This window comes from Asterias amurensis, chromosome 16 (assembly GCF_032118995.1).
Source record: "Asterias amurensis chromosome 16, ASM3211899v1".
Lineage (NCBI taxonomy): Eukaryota > Metazoa > Echinodermata > Asteroidea > Forcipulatida > Asteriidae > Asterias > Asterias amurensis.
Window position 1 is genome coordinate 15,485,971 of NC_092663.1, and position 25,380 is coordinate 15,511,350.

Genomic DNA, 25,380 nt, shown 5'->3' on the forward strand with positions numbered 1-25,380 from the left:
TCTCTAAAACTATCCATTTTTAGGAAAAATGTTGTGTTAGAGGTGAATTGAAACATGACCTTGGGAATCTAAAAAACATATTTGTATACTCAAATGACCCTTTCCCAAACAACTAGGTCAAAGGTCAAGGGGTCAAACATACGTGAAATTGGTTTTCTCCACTCAAATTCATCATTACATGGCTTCCCATTACATTGAAATTAATAATAAATTAATTATTTGGGATGAATGATTCCACCCTGTCCCAAATGACCTCTATTGATGACATTCAATAAAATCAAAGAAATTAACAATCAAATTCATCCGACGGAATCGTGGTGCAAATGCCTTCTTCTAGTCATTTCCCAAGCGAATAGGTGCAAATTGAACCCATTTATTTTACACAAACATCATGGTATCAATAATCCTCTGGGGCTGGATTGTTGTACATTTTCTCTGGTAGCAAGCAAAGTTTCACACTGCCCCCCCCCCCCCCCTCCCGATCATTAGGTTGCATTTCTACATTGCTGTTCCAAACTTGGGCCTTCAAGTATACCCTGTATGCGTGTTACTTTGAAGCATCATCTGTTGAGTGTGCTCATTGGATTGAGACACTCTTGTGACTCTTTGCCGCAATGTTGAGTGGCAAATCAAGGTTTATTCTGACTTTGGCTGAAAGATTGACTGCAAAAAGGTTTGCACATTATTTTGGTTTCACGTTGCTGATGTGTTGATAATCTGTCGGTATGTTTGTCCCTGTGTCCATGGCAAACGTTGAAGACCAGACGTTTGACACACTATTATGGCTTTCTAGGTACTCAAGAATGATTGCCGTCTTTGCCATATTTGATTTAGCTTGTTGCGTTGTTGTAGCTACTCAGCTTCTCTGAGCATATTCAGGCATCGTCAGCAGCCACAGTGTCCGCTGTGCTTCATCCATATCCCGTCTTTGTGTGATTCCACGATGCTCTCGACAATTAGATCAGTTGCCTCCCCTGTTGTTGCCTCCCCAGTTGTGTGCCTCCCTCGCTGGTACAAGTACCTCCTCACCTGGTGCCTCCCCTGTTGTTGCCTGGTGAGGCAACAACAGGGGAGGCAACAACAGGAGAGGCAACAACTGGGGAGGTGTTGCATCCCCAGTTGTTGCATCCCCAGTTGCTGCCTCCAATGTTGCTGCCTCCCCGGTTGTTGCCACCCGAGTTGTTGCCCCCCCCCCCCTGTTGCTGCCTCCCTGGTTGTTGCCTCCCCAGTTCCTGCCCTCCCCTTTTGTTGCCCCCAGTTGATGCCACCCCAGTTGTTGCATCCCCTGTTGCTGCCTCCCCTGTTGCGCTGCCTCCCCGGTTGTTGCGTCCCTAGTTGTCAACTCCACTTTTGTTGCCTACCGTTTGCTGCCTTCCAGTTGCTGCCACCCCCATTGCTTCCATCGTTGTTGCCTCCCCAGTTGTTGCTTCTTAAGTTGTTGCCTCCTCGGTTGTTGCCTCATCGTTGTTGCCTCCCCAGTTGTTGCTTCTTAAGTTGTTGCCTCCTCGGTTGTTGCCTCCACAGTTGTTGCCTCCCTAGTTGTTGCCTCCCTAGTTGTGGCCACCCCAATTGTCTCCCTAGTTGTTGCCTCCACTTTTGTTGCCTCCCCTTTTGCTGCATCCCAGTTGTTGCCTCCCCAGTTGCCTCTTCCCTTGTTGCCTCCCGGATCCCCTGTTGTTGCCTCCCCAGTTGTTGCTTCCCCTGCTGTTGCCTCCCCCCCCCCGTTGTTGCCTCCCATGTTGTTGCCTCCCCTGCTGTTGCCTCCCAGCTGGTGCTCCAATGTTGCTGCCTCTAATTCTGTTGTTGCCTCAATAAACTTCTCTACAGGCATTGTTAACTACCTGTTGGTATTCCTCTTGTATGAACCGCACTTCCAAAGGAGATCAAGAGAAGCTATCGCTCCCAGAAGCTACTAGAGAAGCTATCACCCTGGTGTTTTGCTACAGACCCTTTGAATAGCGGACCTTCATTATAGAACAGACAAAGCCCTTTCTCATACAACTTGTTGATGAGTTCCTTGAAACCAAAGATAAAATTCAAATACACTGGCAAACTCCGCTTTCCTGTTTACACATGCAGATACTAATAAACTGCGATGAAACAAAGCTAGCTGTACTATTAAGGCCCATCACACCATTCATCTTGACCTTTGACCTAGCTGTTTAGAAAGGTCATTTGAATCTAATTGATTTAATTGAATGTCATTGATGAAGGTTTATCATTTAAACCAAAGAACACATTCATTTTTAATTTCACTGTGATGGTATTCCATGTAACAATGCATTTGAGTGGAGAAAACCAATTTAACGTATGTTTGGCCCCTTGACCTTTGACCTAGTTGTTTGGAAGGTGTCAATCGAGTATACAAATATGTTTTTTAGATTCTCAGGGTCAGGTTTCTATTCACCTCTAACACAACATTTATCCTAAAAATAGATAGTTTTAGAGATAATTGACCTTAAAGTTTGATAATTGCGACCTAATTTAAATATGCAAATTAGGTCATTTCTTGGTTGAAACTCTTGTCCCATTTTGGATATGTCATCAATAACCACCCAATAAACAAGAATCAACAATAAAACAAACTTTTGCAATTTGTTTGACTCAACATGAAAAAAATGTCTAAATCTGGTTCTCTATACTGTTCCCAGGCCCGGTTCGCGGCACACGCATGCAGTGCATTTGTACATTACCTTACATTGTACAGCGAGAACAGTATAGCGTAGTCGTGAGAACGGTCGTGTCTTTGTATTTTCAACCTCATACACGTGGCTCAAACGTAATGAATAATATATGTCTACATTAAGACAAAATAAACAGCTGGCTTTCTTATCTCATCTGGTCTGTGCTTGTGCTTCAAGGGGATGGGGTGTTGTACTATCATATGCCCAACACCTAAGAATTCTTACCAAGTAGCCATCTTGCCGGAAACCCATGACACCTGGATACTTTTTTAACCTTTCTCAAACACATTTCACATGGTCTAATTTTCTTCCTTCTATTTCTAAACCCATGATTGATGCATTAAACGCGGTTATGTTTTGTTGAAAGTTTCTGTAGTTGTATTGCAAATTATACACCACTGATTTCCAGCGACTTACAGTTTTGTTTTACTAGTAGGGATTTCTCCCTCGCCCGCCGCCATTATTGCAACTCTACTACAGCCACTGCTTGTTTACAATACGTCGACAAGCACATGTGTGTGAGTGCTTGCAGAACAACGTTGCGATTGACATCGCAGCGAGAGTTTATAGGTCAACCAACAACCAATGAGAACGGGTTGTTAGTAAACATTAGCATAATGAGCTCCGCCCTAAATTTTGGCAGATACAAAACCATCAAGGCGCTACTTGGGAAGTACCCATGTACCGTAAGTGTACCGTATACAGATGGTACATGTATATGTACAGTACATGTATATGTACAGTACATATGTGTACATACAGTGTACGCTGTACACGTATTATATGCACTGTGTTATGTATGGGGGTGCGCTGGCGGAATTCAGTGATGGGGACTGGGATTTTGCAGATCGCGGCTGGCTGTAGCGCCTTGATCAAGGCTAATGCAGTTCTAAAACAGTCTATAGTCAGCAGGTAACAAAAGATTGCAAAAAAACAACAAAATCTTAGAGAACATGTCATTTTGTATAAGATAAAACTTTTTGACTGTATAAAAGGATTAAACTACCAACTGTGGTCACCAAGTACCAATTTAGAGTTGTATACGGCATTCTCAAATAGGCTCTGTGGGTGTGTAAATACCCAAAACGTAATAATATTAGGCCAAGTAAAAATAGAAAAATAGAAATGTTTAGCGTCCCCGCCCGCTTCCTTTTTAAAGGACACCTCTTTTTTTTCTTAAATTTGTATGCACATTTTTTTTTTTTTTTTTTGAAAAAGGGTTATTTTAAATGATCTCAGCAAAAAAAAAATCTGGATGTCTTGTCTGAATGCCTTGACCAAACTGTTTCATTAATGTTTTGTGTATTTCAGCAGCAGAAAAAAAACAGTTGATATTTGACATTCGTGGGGGCCATCTTGAAATAAAAAATAAAAAGCCCCTCCTGCTTCCTGTTTTTGAGAAACCCAGACACTAGACATGTTTCTTTTTTTTACTCGGCCTTATTGTAACAAGTGTAAGCCATCAAAACAAATACAGGATCGAAATTGTGGGTGTTTAATAATCACATTTTAGTTATGAAACGGATATTTAAAATAGGCCTACCTCTCAATTGCATCGCTTGCTTCAAAGGAGAAGAAATGGTCTAAGCAACCTTTTTCGCTGGCCTTTTGTTTGCTGTAGTAAATTTCTCTGTAGTGCATCTGACCATGTTTCTACCTCCATGATCTGACTTTGTGTTTACGGAGCTATTAGTATTGGTCTGCGTTCAGACCACCACGTATTTAACAGAACTTTGTCACAACCTGCACTCTCTGTAACCGCAAAACCACAACAAACATTTACCGCCGATACGATCGCGCGCGCGTTTCCACGCATTTTTCATGTTACAGTCCACATAGGGCCTACTGATAAGAATAAAAGTTTTCCTTTTTACGACAGCATTTTATGCAGCCTTAAACGATGTATTTATAAGCCTATAAGAAAATACTTATCTCTGATTTCATTTGGGGGGGGGCAAGAGGGGGGCAAGGGGCAAGGGTTCTGAGCGGGGGGGGGGGGGTGTCGGCCCCCCCCCTGCCCCCCCCCCCCCCCCCCTCTGGTTACGCCACTGATGGTAGCACTAGATGTTAGTTTCCAAACGCCAGGTACGGCATAAAGGCATAAAGGTAGCACCCGGGGGCCACGACGCATGTAGATGTAAGTTTCCAAACGCCAGGAGTCGATCGCTACTCGAAAGATAGTCTTGGTTCCAAGACCATTGGTGTTGCGCGGTCACACGCAACCAACGTTCCGATTATGCAGAGCAAAAACTGTACACGCTTGTAATGAACGAACGCTAGCGGGCGCTCTGTTTATCTGATTTCCGGATCTCACCATGTCTGTGCTCACCAAGTCTTGGATATTTGCAAATTGAAGGCGTTGCCAGACTATGTAAATGACTTTTAATGTATGCAATATTCATATCACGTGACGAATTGAAGATGACTATTCAAACTAGATCGAGTCAAAGGTCAATATGATCGGCGCTCTATTATCTTTGCTCAAACTTATTCCGTGGTCATTAGGCCTATTAAAAGGAAAACAGTGAAATTTCAAGTATAGACTACCTATTCAGATTATGGATACGTGACGATTTGAAATAGTAAATAATGGTCAAAAATCGAATGTAAGATTAGCATTCAGAGAGTTCGTGTAACCAACGGACGCTTGTATGGCCCCACGGCGTGGAGCAATCGGAACGTAAGCCTTGTGGAATATCACGTACCGCCCATGCCGTGTCTCGTGGGGGTTTAAGGTGTTAAATCCCGGGCGCTATGAACTCCCAGCTTGTGGAATATCACGTACCGCCCATGCCGTGTCTCGTGGGGGTTTAAGCTGTTAAATCCCGGGCGCTATGAACTCCCAGCTTGCGGGTGTCGAATCCGTTGTTTCTTATGATAACAACGTTCCAATATGCTCCATTTTGTTTCATGGCCCCCTAATTTCTTTTTGTTATGAGTTTTCAGGTAATGTTGATGATGTCAAAACGTCACATACCGCATTTTGTTATATTGACAGTGTTATTGTGTGAGTAGCTTAACAAAATTTTGAGAATTTTTTATAAAAGGTTGAAATAAAAATGATAAAACAAAATTCCCTCAAAGCATAATTTTGTCAAACAAAATGATTAAATTGGGCAACTAGTGGAATTTATGACCTGACTATAGTCGCCTCAAATAACTGCGACTTCGATATTAGTCGCGAAACTTACTAATATTAGGGGCACCTGAAATTGATTGAAAGATTGTGTCACTGACGTCTGCATGTGTTTTTTAAACAGTTTTTGTGAATAGTCATGAGCGACAAAAGTGGTTATACCAAGCAGGAATTTGATCACAACTACTTTTATACAACGTAGTCTTAGCCGCACAATTAACCAAGTGAGTTGAATAGCAGTAGTCGCCACTCGACAAGCAATCAAAATTCACAATTTCTCATGAGTTGTTCCAAAAGATATGGTTACGACTACATTCCAAAAGATATTATATGGTTACGTTCCAAGCTACGCAGCTACTCGGCTACGTTTACGTTGCAAGATACACTTAAGTCTACGTTCCTTCAAGTTACACTTTAATATCAAAAGGTACGTTTTCACTAGTCCGAGTCAAGCTACGCTTACGTTCCAAGATACGCGGCTACGTTTACGTTCCAAGATGCTACGCTTACGTTCCAAGATATGCTTACGCTCCAAAAGATATGTCAACGTTCCAAGCTACGCAGCTACTCAGCTGCGCTTACATTCCTAGATCTGCTTACGTTCCTTCAAGTTACGCTATAGTATCAAAAGGTACGCTTTCAATCCCATGTGAGGGTACGCTTACGTTTCAAGATACGCAGCTACGTTTAGGTTTCAAGATATGCTTACGCTCCAAAAGATATTGTTTTGTTCCAAGCTGCGCAGCTACTCAGCTACGCTTATTATACACTCCAAGGTTTAGGTTACGCTATAATATCAAAAGGTACGCTTTTAATCCCGAGTCAAGCTATGCTTACGTTCCAAGATCTGCAGCTACGCTTACGTATCAAAATACGTTCTCAAAAGGACGCTTTTGAATCCCTCAAGATTTCCTTCCCCCAAGATTAAACAACTTTCACCGTGAATAGCACTACAGGGCCCACCAGTTATCTGTTTGGCAGAAAATACTGTACAAAATTTCTTTACTATCAAAAAATTTAGTTGGGCACTAGCCACAAGTCTACAACATTTCAAATTTAATTAAAAATTGGTTCAGTAACCAGTTTTTGCTAAGCAATACTATTTTGTGCTAAGCAAATTGTTGTGTCAATACAGGCTCCGGGCCCTGTCACGTCGGGAGCATAATAACCCCACGATCGCATTTCAAACTGCATCATGGCAATGCAGAAGACTGTATCTGGATATTAATAGAAAGGTTTGTGGTGTTACCGCAAACCTTAATTCTATATCGTATTTCCACCATGCAAAGTTTCAAATCCTACTGATCTGGATATTATTATACTCCGATAAAAACGTATACCCACACACACATGCAGAGTAGTCATGCAACGCACTTACTGCATGCACAACACTGATTATTATTCATGAGCCAACCGCTACGCAGCCTCTGATTGGCTCCACCGGAAAGTCGGGGGAGATTTGACGAAAAACAATAAAAAAGTTAAGACCCGTCGCTGCAAATATCCAAGACCATGGTGAGATCTAAATCAGAGAAACAGAGCGCCCGCTAGCGTTCGTTCATTTCAAGCGTGTACAGTTTTTGCTCTGCATAATCGGAACGTTGGTTGTGTGTGACCAGGCAACACCAATGGTCTTGGAACCAAGACTACTCGAAAGGATCAACGGAGCAGTAATACGTAGACTCGCTACCATTCCTGAGCTTTTTCTCCATAAGAATTGTTTGTGTATTTTAGTATGGTAGATACACCGATGTTTTGGACTTTCGTTCTTTAGTTCAGACATTTATTTTATTTATTTTTATTCACTACCATTAATATACAAAGGGGTCATGTTTTATCTGAAATTTTAAAGTTTATTTCAAGAATTTTGTATGTACAACAAAGCAAAGAGTACGAACTCTTCATCAACTAAAGTGGTCGATTTGTAAAACGGTTTATCAATACGGTACCCTTCAAATTAAGTCATTTAAAGACTGCCATTCCCTATACAAAGCATTCATGTAGCATTACTGATTTTATCACATTTTTATAAAGCTCCATTATATTTATTTCAGATTTTTGAAAATTAAAGACCACGAGTCCCTTTGCAGCAAACTGTGCGTGTGTACAACACTGCTGTGCGTACGTTTTACGATGTCATCAACGCCACGGGTCGATTTGTAAAACGGTTTATCAACACGTTATCATTCAAACGAAGCCAATCAAAGACTGTTATCACCCAAACAAAGCGTTCATGTAGCATTACTGATTTTATCATATTTTTATAAAGCTCCATTATATTTATTTCAGATTTTTGAAAATTAAAGACAACGATTCCCTTAATCCAGCAAACTGTGCGTGTGTACAACACTGCTGTGCGTACGTTTTACGATGTCATCAACGCCACGGGTCGATTTGTAAAACGGTTTATCAACACGTTATCATTCAAACGAAGCCAATCAAAGACTGTTATCACCCAAACAAAGCGTTCATGTAGCATTACTGATTTTATCATATTTTTATAAAGCTCCATTATATTTATTTCAGATTTTTGAAAATTAAAGACAACGATTCCCTTAATCCAGCAAACTGTGCGTGTGTACAACACTGCTGTGCGTACGTTTTACGATGTCATCAACGCCACGGGTCGATTTGTAAAACGGTTTATCAACACGTTATCATTCAAACGAAGCCAATCAAAGACTGTTATCACCCAAACAAAGCGTTCATGTAGCATTACTGATTTTATCATATTTTTATAAAGCTCCATTATATTTATTTCAGATTTTTGAAAATTAAAGACCACGCGAGTCCCTTTGCAGCATAGGCTACTGTGCGTGTGTAAACAACGTACACCGCAGAGTTTCAGATTTCGCAATACCTCAACTAAAACAAAATATGTAGCAGAACATTTTATGCCTGAGTGTAGACTGAGTAACCAGTTTGAGTGGTATTGTGGTCTCGATCTAGCAAGTTATAAACAACTTCAAAGATCCTAACTTCAAAATCAATTAATTTTAATTACTGTAATAATTAACGGTACTTATAATCATGTCTGGAAAGGTTATTTATAACCTCCTTGTTCATCCGTTTTGAAAGTGATTATAAAACAACAATTGTATGGCCTATGCAAAAAACCAAAAAACAACAACAACAACATGTAGAACAAAGAAAACAAGAACCTATAATAACTTTATCAAAAGGCCCGTATCCTGTTTTTTGTTGTTGTTGTTGTTGTTGTTGTTGTTGTTGTTGTTTGTTGTTGTTTTTTGCGTTAGGGAGCATTAATGCGCATGCTTTGCGTACGCGCTCGGAGCCGGCTTCAGACGAGAGGGTGGGGCCGAATCTAAAGCCGAAGCCGTGGTTTCGAAAAAGGGGCCCATGGCTTCATACGGCTCTGGCTTCTCACAATAGCAACAGCGCCCTCTTCCGTGAACTTCCACGGACTTTAAACAATAAACATGACAAAGTCTAACCCCTGACCCAAAATCGCCCCAATTGAGCAAACCTGTAGTACCTTTTGGAGCTACATGGGCAATACTCGCTAATCAAAGAGTTTAATACAAAGTTCCACCACAAGGACTTTTTAATTCTCATTAATTATTTTTTATTTGATCATGGGGCGGCGTCACTTTCTGTTTACTATCCTGTCGCAGTTGGAAACTTGAAACGTATTGTTCCCTTTCTTCCGTTTTAAAAGAGCCAGCGTAAACAAGAAAAACAAATTAATGGTCCTTCCTTTTCGTTTTCAAAGATTTGAGCCAATATTAATGAATTCTGGACCTTTTTCAAAAATAAATGACACTTGATAAAAGTAAAATGTTTTTCCGCGCGTGTCACACAACCCTCATTATGATTATTGCAAAATACCCCATGCAAAAAAAAGATTCGGGAATTTTTTTTCTTCCTGTGAGTACAATAACGACCCATCTGTCACCAAAATGTGCATAAAAGAAGCACACCCCAGTAAACCTACCCAAGCTTGAAAGAACCACGCAATTCCTACACATAAACCGTCCTTTCTGTGTATTCACCTACATTATGCCACAAACTATTGGCAATAAATACTAAAAATTATGAAAACAGTGATGTTTTTCTCTAGTGTGTGTTGAAAAAAATACCTAAAATAAAAATACAAAGCGACCACAAGACCATGGCAGCTTTGAATGGTCTGGCATAAAAATAATCTCTTGCATAAAAATAATCTCTACCTGGCAAGTTTACACACATGGTGTTACCGTAAACCAAATATATAAATATATCATTATGCATTGTGTTGCTTACAGCTTTACCGGTAAATACGGCCCCCTGCACTTTATGGCACAGGCCAAGCTCGGCACGCGCGACATTCGAATCCAGTGCATAATTTCCTCTCATTATAGGCGATCTGGGACTGGAACTGGCAGAAAATCAAAAGTACTCTCACCTCTTCATAAAACGAAAACCACAACGAACGCCATCCAGTATACCAATTATTTTATTATAATTTCAATCATTCATTTTAATTTAAAATCACACCCAATTTGTTCCGAGAAGCAAGTTTGTTTTTGTTAATTGTAACAAACATGAAAAGGCCACTTACTCAATTAACCATTACTTCCAATAATTTGTAAGTGTTAATAATAATCTTTTAAGTAATCCCAAAATTCTTGCATAGTTAACTTTTCACTACAAACTCATCTGATTATACGTGGAAGGATGTACTTACATGTACTGCAAATCAATCGTTGCTTAGAGTAATGTGTAATGTCACAAAACAAATCACTATTGTATTACTGACAGTTTTGTCTTACGATGGATTTTATTACTTTGTGAAACCGACCCCAGATCAATCTTAGTTCTTTGTAAATTATTTTACCTTATCAAAACATTAATTTTGAGTATTCACGCTAAAGGGGCACTGATGTCTGAGTATAGTCTGCTTGCAATGAGGCCAGACTTGAAAACATGAATAGCTATATCACCAATGGACCACATCTCATTAACATCACAAAAGCTTTAAAGGGCATCCTCATTATTATTGCGTGCAGTGTGTCTACACAGTTCTGGCAGCAGACTCGCTGGGATCACGACGACAGTGCCCTTTAAATTTTTTGGCGACACCGGAGGCTCAAATGGACCCCAAACGACGCAGACTTTTCATTTTAATGAGGAATAGCTACAAAGTGTCTGATTCAATTTCTACAATACAAATCATTTTAACAGAAACCTCGGCTGGAGCTGAAATACGGTGTTTCAAGGTTTGTTTTTTTAAACCTTAGAACAATAAAACAAAATATAAAAACAAAACATATAAACTGATATTTTTCAGCGTATTGCACCAGTTTCATCTTTGTGATTTAACTACATACAAAATTATAGTTTACATGATAAGATTAGATAGAATAAACATTTCTAAAAAGATTTGATTAACTTGTTTTAAAAGATAAATAAAATGTAAGAGTGGAAAGAAACTTTGGCAAGGCTAACTTTAATATAATGCTTCCTACAATTTAGCTGCTCTGATTAATTTATTATTTTATTATTTCATTTATTATTTATAAAAAAATGAAGAGAAAAAAAAACCGAATTAGTGGCTACGTCTATGGCTCAGTGGCTAGATATCCTTCATCATTGCGCGTTGAAGTATAGGAGAAATCCTAGGAACAGTCGTAGCCGTAGAGAGCCACCAATTCGGATACGGCTTTAACCACCAAATAAAGCTGATCTATAGGCTTAAAGGCACTGGACACTTTTGGTAATATTGTCACGGACCAGTGTTCTCACTTGTATCCCAACATGTGCATACAAAACCTGTGAAAATTTGGGCTCAATTGGTCTTCGAATTTGCAAGAGGGAATACTGGAAGAAAAAACACCTTTATTGCATTACTTTGTGTGTTTTCATAAATGATCCTATTATGATGTTTATTATTTTCAGATGCGTGATAAAAAAAATCAGCTGAAATTTCATTATTTTGACAGAAAAGTTATCCCTTTTCTCAAAGACTACGTTACTTCAGAGGGAGTTGTTTCTCACAGGGTTTTATACTATCATCAGCTCTCCGTTGCTCGTTACCAACTGAGATTTTTATGCTAACAATTATTTTTGAGTAATTACCAATAGTGTCCAGTGCCTTTGAAGATCTTCTAATGGCCTTGTGCAGACGTTGATCCTTTCGCCACAATTTCTCTCATCTTGTCCATCTGTTTATCAACAGTCCACCCCGAAATACTTCCTCTCTGCATGACATGGGCACCGGTCCCTCCTTCCACCCGCCCCTGCTCCGCAGTCCTTCTTTGGTTGAACATCCTTCTAGCCTCCTCCCGGTTTAACTGCATCTCCTCCTCGCCCTCACGGAGCTCTTTGACCATGATCACCCCGCTACGGATTGACCGCTCGTCCGCACTATTTCCCGGTGACCTGCGTTATGACAATTGCAGCAACAATTCCACCAACAATCAGCAGAAGAATTACACCAACAACAACCTTCTTTTTAGTTTCCATCTATTTGGTAAACAAAAGAGCACAAATTACTGGGGAGAAATATATAACATAATGAACAAGTAAATAAAGTAGAAACTGGAAAAACCATCGTAATTACAGATTCATAATTGTATTGAACCATGAATGAAATTACATTTCTCTCACTACATACAACAAGAATACTATAAAATAATGCCATTATTGTTTCCCACATCCAAAACATACACACGAGTTTCCTCACTGTTTCTATACGTACTGTAAATTAAACTTAACCTTAATTTTTAATTCAATGACAAAACCGAAAGTATTCGACAAGCATGAAGCATTAAATTCACTAACCTTTATTTGTAGCTTGCTGCAAAGATGGACGACGGATATCCTGACCTGATATTTTCACTTACTACAGATGAACTACCAAAATGGAAACCGCGACTGATATTCCAAATTTGTTTTTCTGAATCAAAACAATCATTAGGATGAAAATAATCTCAGTCGCAGTGCAGATTACAAAAAAATGAGCGGCTTACAGTAAATTGCAGTTTTATATACGTGTGTATAATATGTTTTCTCATAGAATCTCCCAGTGTCCTAAGCCCGCAAAAATATCATCCCTAAAATGATGTACCGGATTGATTATGCACGCGACAATAATGAAGTTAGCTCGTTAGGATTGTATACTAGTAGTAGAATCAGCTTCGCCGCTGTTTGTCGGGAAACATATTTTTATATTAATAATTAATAGTTGATGCGGAAACTTCATACACGTACAACTTCGCAGCTGTTTGTCGGGAAACATATTTTTATATTAATAATTAATAGTTGATGCGGAAACTTCATACACGTACACAACGCAGCACTCACATAAACAAGCTCACCCTAGTGTGTGAAATCCCGGTCCCCGTCACTGAATTCCAAGCTGATTCTTGGAGGTATTGCTGTGATTTGCACATACGTACTGTACATATACATGTACCATCTGTATACGGTACACTTACGGTACATGGGTACTTCCCAAGTAGCGCCTTGATGGTTTTGTATCTGCCAAAATTTAGGGCGGAGCTCATTATGCTAATGTTTACTAACAACCCGTTCTCATTGGTTGTTGGTTGACCTATAAACTCTCGCTGCGATGTCAATCACAACGTTGTTCTGCAAGCACTCACACACATGTGCTTGTCGACGAGTAGAGTGGCTGTAGTAGAGTTGCAATAATGGCGGCGGGCGAGGGAGAAATCCCTACTAGTAAAACAAAACTGTAAGTCGCTGGAAATCAGTGGTGTATAATTTGCAATACAACTACATAAACTTTCAACAAAACATAACCGCGTTTAATGCATCAATCATGGGTTTAGAAATAGAAGGAAGAAAATTAGACCATGTGAAATGTGTTTTAGAAAGGTTAAAAAAGTATCCAGGTGTCATGGGTTTCCGGCAAGATGGCTACTTGGTAAGAATTCTTAGGTGTTGGGCATATGATAGTACAACACACCCCATCCCCTTGAAGCACAAACACAGACCAGATGAGATAAGAAACCCAGCTGTTTATTTTGTCTTAATGTAGACATATATTATTCATTACGTTTCTTGCGGTAAATCAAAGTTGGGGATCGAAAATATGTGTTGTCGACAGACGGTAGAAGATGGCGTGTGGCTGAACAACAACTAACAACTACAAATAAAGTTCAATTTCATAAACTAACTCTTGCCATACTACTAGTACTACACTACAACGTTACACTTATAGTACAGCAGCTTCCAATTCAGGGACAAATCTACCAGCTACGTTGTAATTATGATGCTAGTCCTCGTGTTATAATGAAACGCAAGACAACGGAAGTTGTTCGAAGTTGTTCAACACCATTACCGACCGGGCGAGTCATGTCCGGCTCACCCGTCCGGCAGCGCATTCAGACACCTTACAATCACAGCTAATATACACCACGCTCCCGACACTGCTATAAAAAGCACGTAGTAACAGCTAGCGTACAGCGTACACACACATGGACGTGGCATGATTGCTAGCAGTAATACGTCATTCTCAATCGCGCCTGTGATTGGCCAATGTTTAGAATGACACGCCCACATCATGAATACCCTTTTATCGGAATTCCGATAAAGCTTTACAAACCCATCAAGGCTGTTGTTTGAGCCACGTGTATGAGGTTGAAAATACAAAGACACGACCGTTCTCACGACTACGCTATACTGTTCTACTCGCTGTACGATGTATGGTAATGTACATTTTGTGTATGCACTGCATGCGTGTGCCGCGAACCGGGCCGGGGAACAGTACGTCAACAGCCTTGATCAAGGCTAGCGTAAACAAGAAAAACAAATTTGTGGTCCTTCCTTTTCGTTTTCAAAGATTTGAGCCAATATAAATGGATTCTGGACTGTTTTCAAAAATAAATGACACTTGATAAAAGTAAAATGTTTTTCCGCGCGTGTCACACAACCCTCATTATGATTAATGCAAAGTACCCCATGCAAAAAAAGATTCGGGAAAAAAAAACTTTCCTGTGAGTACAATAACGACCCATCTGTCGCCAAATGTGCATAAAAGAAGCATACCCCAGTAAACCTACCCAAGCTTGAAAGAACCACGCAATTCCTACACATAAACCGTCCTTGTTGTGTATTCACTATGCTACAAACTATTGGCAATAAATACTAAAAATTATGAAAACAGTGATGTTTTTCTCTAGTGTGTGTTGAAAAAAATACCTAAAATAAAAATACAAAGGGACCACAAGACCATGACAGCTTTGAATGGTCTGGCATAAAAATAATCTCTTGCATAAAAATAATCTCTACCTGGCAAGTTTACACACATGGTGTTACCGTAAACCAAATATGTAAATATATCATTATGCATTGTGTTGCTTACAGCTTTACCAGTAAATACGGCCCCCTGCACTTTATGGCACGTGCCAAGCTCGGCACGCGCGACATTTAAATCCAGTGCATAATTTCCTCTCATTATAACTAGGGATGATATCTTAGCGGGGGCTATTCGCAGATGGATATCACCATGCCTCGTGAATTATTCATTAATGTTATCTTCACCGGTAAGGTTCAAATAGCCCCATAAATTGGTCCAATCCACTCCGTATCCTCGGCCCCAGAACCAATATTGTATACCATTTTCTTTCGCTTTTTCGGAACATCTGCAACTTCCCGATCTATTACTACTGAAGTTGTAAGTAGCCCATGCTTTGGGGGCAAGGTAGACTTGATTCAAGTCCCATTCTGTGACAGGTCCCTATAAAGCTATCACCCCCAACTTACTATGAAACAACCCGTAGCATACAGTACAGTGCGCGCTTGCCGTCAAAATGTGGTCCCGAGAATGCGGAACAGGTTTGGGAATGCAGAGCATCAACAGTATAGTTTCCTGGGGATGAAACGGGATTGGGATTGGGTCAAGTCTAGGAGCAAGGATGAGCTAGCTGCGGCCCCTGTGTGACGGTTCGTGATGGCCGACCATCGTCTTGCATCAAGTTGGCTGTTATTGTTTTGTTAATTTATACAAAATGTGTACCCTTTTCCCGTAATGTGTGAAGTCCTAAAAGTATAGCCAATTCAATTGAGTCGACATTTTTTATGTAAAGGCTTGCGGTAACACCATGTAATGGCTATCTCTAATGAGTTGGGGTGGTTCAACTCGACGTTTCGATCAGTATGCTCTGATCAGTATGCTCTGATCGTCTTCTGAAGAAAGCTTTTTTTGTTATTCCAGTGTTGGCATGGATTTTGCTCTTCTGAAACAATATGAAAATGATGACTAGGGCCCACATCATACAACATAGAGCAAGAATAGTTGTAGGCCTGATGTTGGTGTTTTAAACAGAATCACACAAACAAAACTAATCCCCCAAACAGACGTGCTTATTTGTTGCAAAATAACTTTTAGAATTATGCATAAAAGACGCGGAAACACCCGTACAAGAAGCAAAAGCCCCCAAACAGTAGATTGGTGATTGTGCGAGCCAAGCGACCCAAAGTGTTCACTTTAAAAAAAACGTCGTTTCTCCGCGCGTGTCACAAAACCATCATGCCGACAAGACCAAGGGCATCCCATCTGTTGCTAAATAACTTTTATAATGTTTGCATAAAAGACGGGGAAACACCCCCCCCCCCCCCCTCTGTACCAATAACAATAAGGTTTTCGGACGGAATGTCGGCACACGAGGTGATTGTGCATGAATGAGCCACGCGGGCACCCCAGTTGTTCACCAATCCCCAAACTATTGTTATTAATAATGATTGACACTTGAAATAAAGTTAAATATTTCTCTGCGCGTGTCACTCTCAACCATCATGATGACAATAAGTATTCCCATCTGTATGCAAAATAACTTTTATAACTATGAATAAAAGATGCGGGGGAAATGTTTTACCTGAGTACAATAACAATAGGTTTACGGGCAGAATGTCCACTCAATCATCATGACAATCGTACCCCATCTGTCGCCAAATTTGCATAAAAGAAGCGGGGAAAAAACATACCCCCATATTACTACTCAAGCTTGAAAGAACCACGCAATTCCCACACACCAAAAACGCCCTTTGTGTATTCACTATGCCACAAACTGGTGACAATATTTCGAAAACAATGATGTTTTCTCTAGTCGGTGTGCATCACAGTAAAAACGCTGCTTAAAATACTGCTGTTTGAAACAAAAATAGTTTAAAACCATAAACAACGTTGCTCAAAATGGCTCACTCTTGTTTAAACAGGCGCTGTTTAAAGCCATTGTACACTTTCGGTAAACAGTATTGCCCAAAGGCCCACACTTCGTGTATAACAACTTATATATAAAATAACAAACCTGTGAAAATTTAAGCTCAATCGGTCATCGGAGTCGGGAGAAAATAACGGGAAAACCCACCTTTGTTTTCGCACGTTTCGCTGTGTCATGACATGTGTCATGTGAATCTGTTATCCTCGATATCGAGAATTGATAATTGTTTTAATGTTTTCTCAAAAAGTAAAGCATTTCATGGAATGATATTTCAAGAGAAGTCTTTCACCATTACCTTCTGTAAACCCTATAAGTTATTTGTAAATCTGTGAACTTTTCTGTGCCGAAAGTGTATAATGGCGTAAAAGACAATAATTCCCGGCCCCTTTTTCTGAGCAGAAAAAAAAATCGGAAATCAAACTTCACTAGGAAGTGGACACTATGGTAATTACTCAAAATAATTATTAGCATAAAAACTTTCTTGGTGACGAGTAATGGGGAGAGGTTGATGGTATAAAACATTGTGAGAAACAGCTCCCTCTGAAGTGCCATAGTTTTCGAGAAAGAAGTAATTTTCCACGAATTTGATTTCGAGACCTCAAGTTTAGAACTAGAGGTCTCGAAATCAACCATCTAAATGCACACAACTTCGTGTGACAAGGGTGTTTTTTCCTTTCGTTATTAATTCGCAAGTTCGACGACCGATTGAGCTCAAATTTTCACAGGTTTATTATTTTATGCATATGTTGAGATACACCAACTGTGAAGACTAGTCGTTGACAATTACCAATAGTGTCCACTGCCTTTAAAGACAGTGGACACTAATTGTCAAAGACCAGTCTTCTCTCTTGGTGTATCTCAACATTATGCATAAAATAACAAACCTGTGAAAATTTGAGCTTAATTGGTCGTCGAAGTTGCGAGATAATAATGAAAGAAAAAACAACCTTGTCACACTATAAGTTGGGTACTTTTAGATGGTTGGTTTCGAGACCTCAAATTAATTTTAAATCTGAGGTCTCGAAATCAAATTCGTGAAAATTTACTTCTTTCATGAAAACTATGTCACTTTAGAGGGAGCCATTTCTCACAATGTTTTATTCTATCAGCCTCTCCCCATTACTCGTCACCAAGTAAGTTTTTTTTCCAATAATTGTTTTGAGTAATTACCAACAGTGTCCACTGCCTAACCCAGGCGCTGTTTGAAATACAAGAGTATTTATAGGCTATTATTAGCTGTCGCTGCAAAGTAACTTTTGTTAAATATCAGGGGCCTTATTCATGAAGCCCTCGTAAATCGGTCACTTACGTGGCTCTAAGTAAGACTTTAGTAAGACTTTAGTAAGCCCTTACGTGTTATTCACGAAGCATTCGTATCGCTTTACTACCGCGTTACTTACTAAACCTCTCGTAACGCCTTCTTAAGCGGGAACACGCTTGAGCTGAACAGTCATGGATTTGTTATGTAATTCACTGGAGCGTGATCTCATTGTCCAGAACGAGTATTTATACAGTGACTGGACTGGCTATAGAAGATATTTGTCACCCTGCAAACACGGAGCCAGACTAAAGCAAGGAGGAAGACCGTTCAACGCGAGGAGGTGGCAAAGAGGGAATCATTGGAAGGCGAAGTTTCTCGCCTGCTGAGGTAGTGAAGATAGTTGACCTTGTTGCATTTGATAGTTGACCTTGTTGCATTGAATTCTTAAGCGGGAACACGCTTGAGTTGAACAGTCATGGATTTGTTATGTAATTCACTGGAGCGTGATCTCATCGTCCAGAACGAGTATTTATACAGTGACTAGACTGGCTATAGAATATATTAATTTGTCACCCTGCAAACACGGAGCCAGACTAAAGCAAGGAGGAAGATCGTTCAACGCGAGGAGGAGGCAAAGGGGGAATCATTGGAAGGCGAAGTTTCTCGCCTGCTGAGATAGTGAAGTTAGTTGACCTTGTTGCATTGAATTGGTAGGTGCTTAACAACAAATTTTCAGATGTTGTAACGCTGAAAAGAAAGGCCGACACCTGGGCAAATCGCGGACCAAAGTGGTGCATCACAAATGGGATGACATTCAGAGATTTCGCAAGCTTTCACACGACGCAAACATGCAATGAGAGTACAAAATATAGTTGGTTACCCAAAACATCATGGGGTGAAAGATCAATTACTTCTGCTGCTCCTTCATTATGGAACGACTTGCCGGATCATGTTAAACTTTCTCCATCAATAGCTTTGTTCAAAACTTCCCTCAAGCCTCATCTAATGAGGACTTCATAACTTTTTCCCGTTCATTGTGTCACTGCGCCATGAGCATATTTAGATGGACACCCGCGCATTATAAATGCCCACTATTATTATTACTATTAACTAAATAAATAAACATAGATAATTATTTAATGACGAAATGAAATAACAAAATCACGAAAAAGTGAGAAAAAATAGGTTAGTAAATTCTCAAAAAGTTTGAGAAAGTTTGAGAAAATGTCGCAAGGATTGTAGAACATATTAAAAGTTGTTGTAATAAACATAAAGCTCTATTCGCCCGAAAATATTGGCCAGGAATGTTGAAAACGGGCTTAAGAAAACGCTACGAAGCCGAAAACACCCCACGTAGCACTAGTAAGGACTTACGCACTCGATTGAAGTTACGAGTGCTTCGTGAATATGACGCAACTCGCTAAGAACGAACTAGTAACACGTAAGTGCTTATACTAAGGCCTAAGAAGGCTTCATGAATAAGGCCCCAGGCTCGGAAAGAAGAGGCGATCTGGGACTGGAACTGGCAGAAAATCAAAAGTACTCTCACCTCTTCATAAAACGAAAACCACAACGAACGCCATCCAGTATACCAATTATTTTATTATAATTTGAACCATTCATTTTAATTTAAAATCACACCCAATTTGTTTCGAGAAGCAAGCTTGTTTTTGTTAATCGTAACAAACATGAAAGGCCACTTACTCAATTAACCATTACTTCCAATAATTTGTAAGTGTTAATAAAAATGTTTTAAATAATCCCAAAATTCTTGCATAGTTAACTTTTCACTACAAACTCATCTGATTATACGTGGAAGGATGGACCCTACGTACTTACATGTACTGCAAATCAATCGTTGCTTAGAGTAATGTGTAATGTCGCAAAACAAATCACTATGGTATTACTGACAATTTTGTCTTACGATGGATTTTATTACTTTGTGAAACCGACCCCAGATCAATCTTAGCTCTATGTAAATTATTTTACCTTATTAAAACATTAATTTTGGGCATTGTTGTCCTGAGTCTGAGTCTGAGTCCTGTGAGTCTGAATGCAACGTGGCCAGACTTGAAATAAATGTATTGAAATAAAATGAAATGAAATGAATGGAAAATGAATTCACTATACCACCAATGGACCACATCTCATTAACATCACAAAAGCTTCAAAGGGCATCCTCATTATCATTGCGTGCAGCGTGTTGACAGCAGACTCGCTGGGATCACGACGACAGTGCCCTCTTAACTATTTGCCAACTCCGATCCAGCTATACGGACGCTCAACTGGACCTCAAATGACACAGAATTTTTATTTTAATGAGGAATAGCTACAAAGTGTCTGATTCAATTTCTACAATACAAATCATTTTAACAGAACCTCGGCTGGAGCTGAACTACGGTGTTTCAAGGTTTGTTTTTTTAAACCTTAGAACAATAAAACAAAATATAAAAACAAAACATATAAAAGGATATTTTTCAGCGTATTGGACCAGCTTCATCTTTGTGATTTAACTACATACAAAATTATAGTTTACATGATAAGATTAGATAGAATAAACATTTCTAAAAAGATTTGATTAACTTGTTTTAAAAGATAAATAAAATGTAAGAGTGGAAAGAAACTTTGGCAATGCTAACTTTAATATAATGCTTCCTACAATTTAGCTGCTCTGATTAATTTATTATTTTATTATTTCATTTATTATTTATAAAAGAATGAAGAGAAGAAAAAACGAATTAGTGGCTACGTCTATGGCTCAGTGGCTAGATATTCTTCATCATTGCGCTTTAAAAGATAAATAAAAGAGTGGAAAGAAACTTTGGCAAGGCTAACTTTAATATAATGCTTCCTACAATTTAGCTGCTCTGATTAATTTATTATTTTATTATTTCATTTATTATTTATAAAAAAATGAAGAGAAAAAAAAAACGAATTAGTGGCTACGTCTATGGCTCAGTGGCTAGATATTCTTTATCATTGCGCGTTGAAGTATAGGGGACATCCTAGGAACAGTCGTAGCCGTAGAGAGCCACCAATTCGGATACGGCTTTAACCACCAAATAAAGCTGATCTATAGGCTTAAAGGCACTGGACACTTTTGGTAATATTGTCACGGACCAGTGTTCTCACTTGTATCCCAACATGTGCATACAAAACCTGTGAAAATTTGGGCTCAATTGGCCTTCGTATTTGCAAGAGGGAATACTGGAAGAAAAAAACACCTTTATTGCATTACTTTGTGTGTTTTCATAAATGAGCCTATTATGATTTTTATTATTTTCACAAGCGTAATAAAATGCTTCAGCTGAAATTTCATTATTTAGACAGAAAAGTTATCCCTTTTCTCAAAGACTATGTTACTTCAGAGGGAGTTGTTTCTCACAGGGTTTTATACTACCAACAGCTCTCCGTTGCTCGTTACCAACTAAGCTTTTTTATGCTAACAATTATTTTTAGTAATTACCAATAGTGCCCAGTGCCTTTGAAGATCTTCTAATGGCCTTGTGCAGACGTTGATCCTCTCACCACAATTTCTCTCATCTTCTCTCATCTGTTTAACAACAGTCCACCCCGAAAGACTTCCTCTCTATCCATGACATGGGCACCGGTCCCTCCTTCCACCCGCCCCTGCTCCGCAGTCCTTCTTTGGTTGAACATCCTTCTAGCCTCCTCCCGGTTTAACTGCATCTCCTCCTCGCCCTCACGGAGCTCTTTGACCATGATCACCCCGCTACGGATTGACCGCTCGTCCGCACTATTTCCCGGTGACCTGCGTTATGACAATTGCAGCTACAATTCCACCAACAATCAGCAGAAGAATTACACCAACAACAACCTTCTTTTTAGTTTCCATCTATTTGGTAAACAAAAGAGCACAAATTACTGGGGAGAAATATATAACATAATGAACAAGTAAATAAAGTAGAAACTGGAAAAACCATCGTAATTACAGATTCATAATTGTATTGAACCATGAATGAAATTACATTTCTCTCACTGCATACAACAAGAATACTATAAAATAATGCCATTATTGTTTCCCACATCCAAAACATACACATGAGTTTCCTCACTGTTCCTTTACGTACTGTAAATTAAACTTAACCTTAATTTTTAATTCAATGACAAAACCGAAAGTATTCGACAAGCATGAAGCATTCAATTCACTTACCTTTATTTGTAGCTTGCTGCAAAGATGGACGACGGATATCCTGACCTCCGAGTGTAAAATTTTCACTTACTACAGATGAACTACCAAAACTGATATTCCAAATTTGTTTTTCTGAATCAAAACAATTTTTTGCTTATCAGCTCTATGAAGTTGCAGACCTGTACATCTGCTGTTAATAATTAATAGTGACAATGTACATGTACAACTGAGTATTTTTAGTACAACTTCAGTGGCGTAACCAGAGGGGGGGGGGGGGCAGGGGGGCAAAAGAGCACAAATTACTGGGGAGAAATATATAACATAATGAACAAGTAAATAAAGTAGAAACTGGAAAAACCATCGTAATTACAGATTCATAATTGTATTGAACCATGAATGAAATTACATTTCTCTCACTGCATACAACAAGAATACTATAAAATAATGCCATTATTGTTTCCCACATCCAAAACATACACATGAGTTTCCTCACTGTTCCTTTACGTACTGTAAATTAAACTTAACCTTAATTTTTAATTCAATGACAAAACCGAAAGTATTCGACAAGCATGAAGCATTCAATTCACTTACCTTTATTTGTAGCTTGCTGCAAAGATGGACGACGGATATCCTGACCTCCGAGTGTAAAATTTTCACTTACTACAGATGAACTACCAAAACTGATATTCCAAATTTGTTTTTCTGAATCAAAACAATTTTTTGCTTATCAGCTCTATGAAGTTGCAGACCTGTACATCTGCTGTTAATAATTAATAGTGACAATGTACATGTACAACTGAGTATTTTTAGTACAACTTCAGTGGCGTAACCAGAGGGGGGGGGGGGGGGGGCAGGGGGGCCGGCGCCCCCCCCCCCCCCCCGCTCAGAACCTTTGCCCCCCCCCCTCTTGCCCCCCCCCCCATATGAAATCAGAGATAAGTATATTCTTATAGGCCTTATATATAAATCGTTTAAGGCTGCATAAAATGCTGCCGTAAAACGGAAATCTTTTATTCATTATCAGTAGGCCCTATGTGGACTATAACATGAAAAATGCGTGGAAACGCGCGTGCGATCGTATTGGCGGTAAATGTTTGTTTTGGTTTTGCGGTTACAGAGAGTGCAGGATGTGACAAAGTTCTGTTAAATACGTGATGGTCTGAACGCAGACCAATAGCTCCGTAAACACAAAGTCAGATCATGGAGGTAGAAATTTCTACCTCCATGGTCAGATGCACTACAGAGAAATTTACTACAGCACAAAAATGGCCAGCGAAAAAGGTTGCTTAGACCATTTCTTCTCCTTTGAAGCAAGCGGTGCAATTGAGAGGTAGGCCTATTATTTTTAAATATCCGTTTCGTAACTAAAATGTGATTATTAAACACCCACAATTTCGATCCTGTATTTTTGGCTTACACTTGTTACAATAAGGCCGAGTAAAAAAAGAAACATGTTTAGTGTCTGGGTTTCTCAAAAATAAGGGAGGAGGGGCTTTTTATTTTTTATTTCAAGATGGTCGCCATGAATGTCAAATATCAACTGGTTTTTTTCTGCTGCTGAAATACACAAAACATTAATGAAACAGTTTGGTCAAGGCATTCAGACAAGACATTCAGATTTTTTTTTTTTTTTTTGCTGAGATCATTTAAAATAACCCTTTTTCAAAAAAAAAAAGAAAAAAAAAATGTGCATAAAAAAACTTAAGAAAAAAAAAGAGGTGTCCTGTAAAAAGGAAGCGGGCGGGGACGCTAAACATTTCTATTTTTCTATTTTTACTTGGCCTAATATTATTATGTTTTGGGTATTTACACACCCACAAAGCCTAGTTGAGAATACCGTGTACAACTCTAAATTGGTACTTGTTGACCACAGTTGGTAATTTAATCCTTTTATACAGTCAAAAAGTTTTATCTTATACAAAATGACATGTTCTCTAAGATTTTGTTGTTTTCGCAATCTTTTGTTACATGCTGACTATAGACTGTTTTAGAACTACATTGATGTGTATCAACTTTATATCAGTTAACATATTTAATAATAATCTTGCACTTCTTTGGCCCCCCAAATTTAATCTTTGCCCCCACTTGCCCCACCAAATGAAAATGTCTAGTTACGCCACTGTACAACTTGTACTCTACCTTTTGTCTAGATTGCCCGATAATGTTTGGATAGGGTTGGGACGGGGAGGGAGGGCAATTCAGAAAATAGGTTGACGGTCATATTATGAAGTGGTCCTAAATGTTTTTGATGAAATTAGTACACTGCATTACAAACAGCACTGGACACTTATGCATATGGAAGCACACAAAATTATGCAACAAAAGTTATGTTTTTGTTCACAAGTTTGTTATTTTATGCATGTTGGGATACACCAAGTGAGAATACCCCAGGAAAAAATTCCAATTAAATAATAAATAATAATGGGATTCCATTGTTTTAATGAGGACCAGATTTAAACTTTTGAGTCCAACAAATTGCAAAAGTTTGTTTTATTGTAGATTCTTGTTTATTGGGTAGTTATTGATGACATATCCAAAATGGGACAACAGTTTCAACCCAGAAGTGACCTAATTTGCATATTTAAATTAGGTCCTAATTATCAAACTTTAAGGTCAATTATCTCTAAAACTATCAATTTTTAGGACAAATGTTGTGTTAGAGGTGAATAGAAACCTGACCTTGGGAATCTAAAAAACATATTTGTATACTCAAATGACCCTTTCTCAAACAACTAGGTCAAAGTTCAAGGGGTCAAACCTACGTGAAATTGTTTTTTTCCACTCAAATGCATCATTACATGGCTTCCCATTACAATGAAATTAATAATGAATAATTTATTTGGGATGAATGATTCCACCCTGTCCCAAATTACCTCTATTGATGACATTCAATAAAATCAAAGAAATTAACAATCAAATTCATTCAATGGAATCGTGGTGCAAATGCCCTCGTCTAG

General features: G+C 39.0%; 1 protein-coding gene across 1 annotated transcript in view; it reads left to right on the forward strand.

Annotated features, from left to right (window-relative positions):
- LOC139948834 (E3 ubiquitin-protein ligase HECW2-like) overlaps positions 1 to 25,380 on the forward strand; it is a 92,760-nt gene that overhangs the window by 512 nt on the left and 66,868 nt on the right. The gene's annotated exons all lie outside the window — the stretch shown is intronic.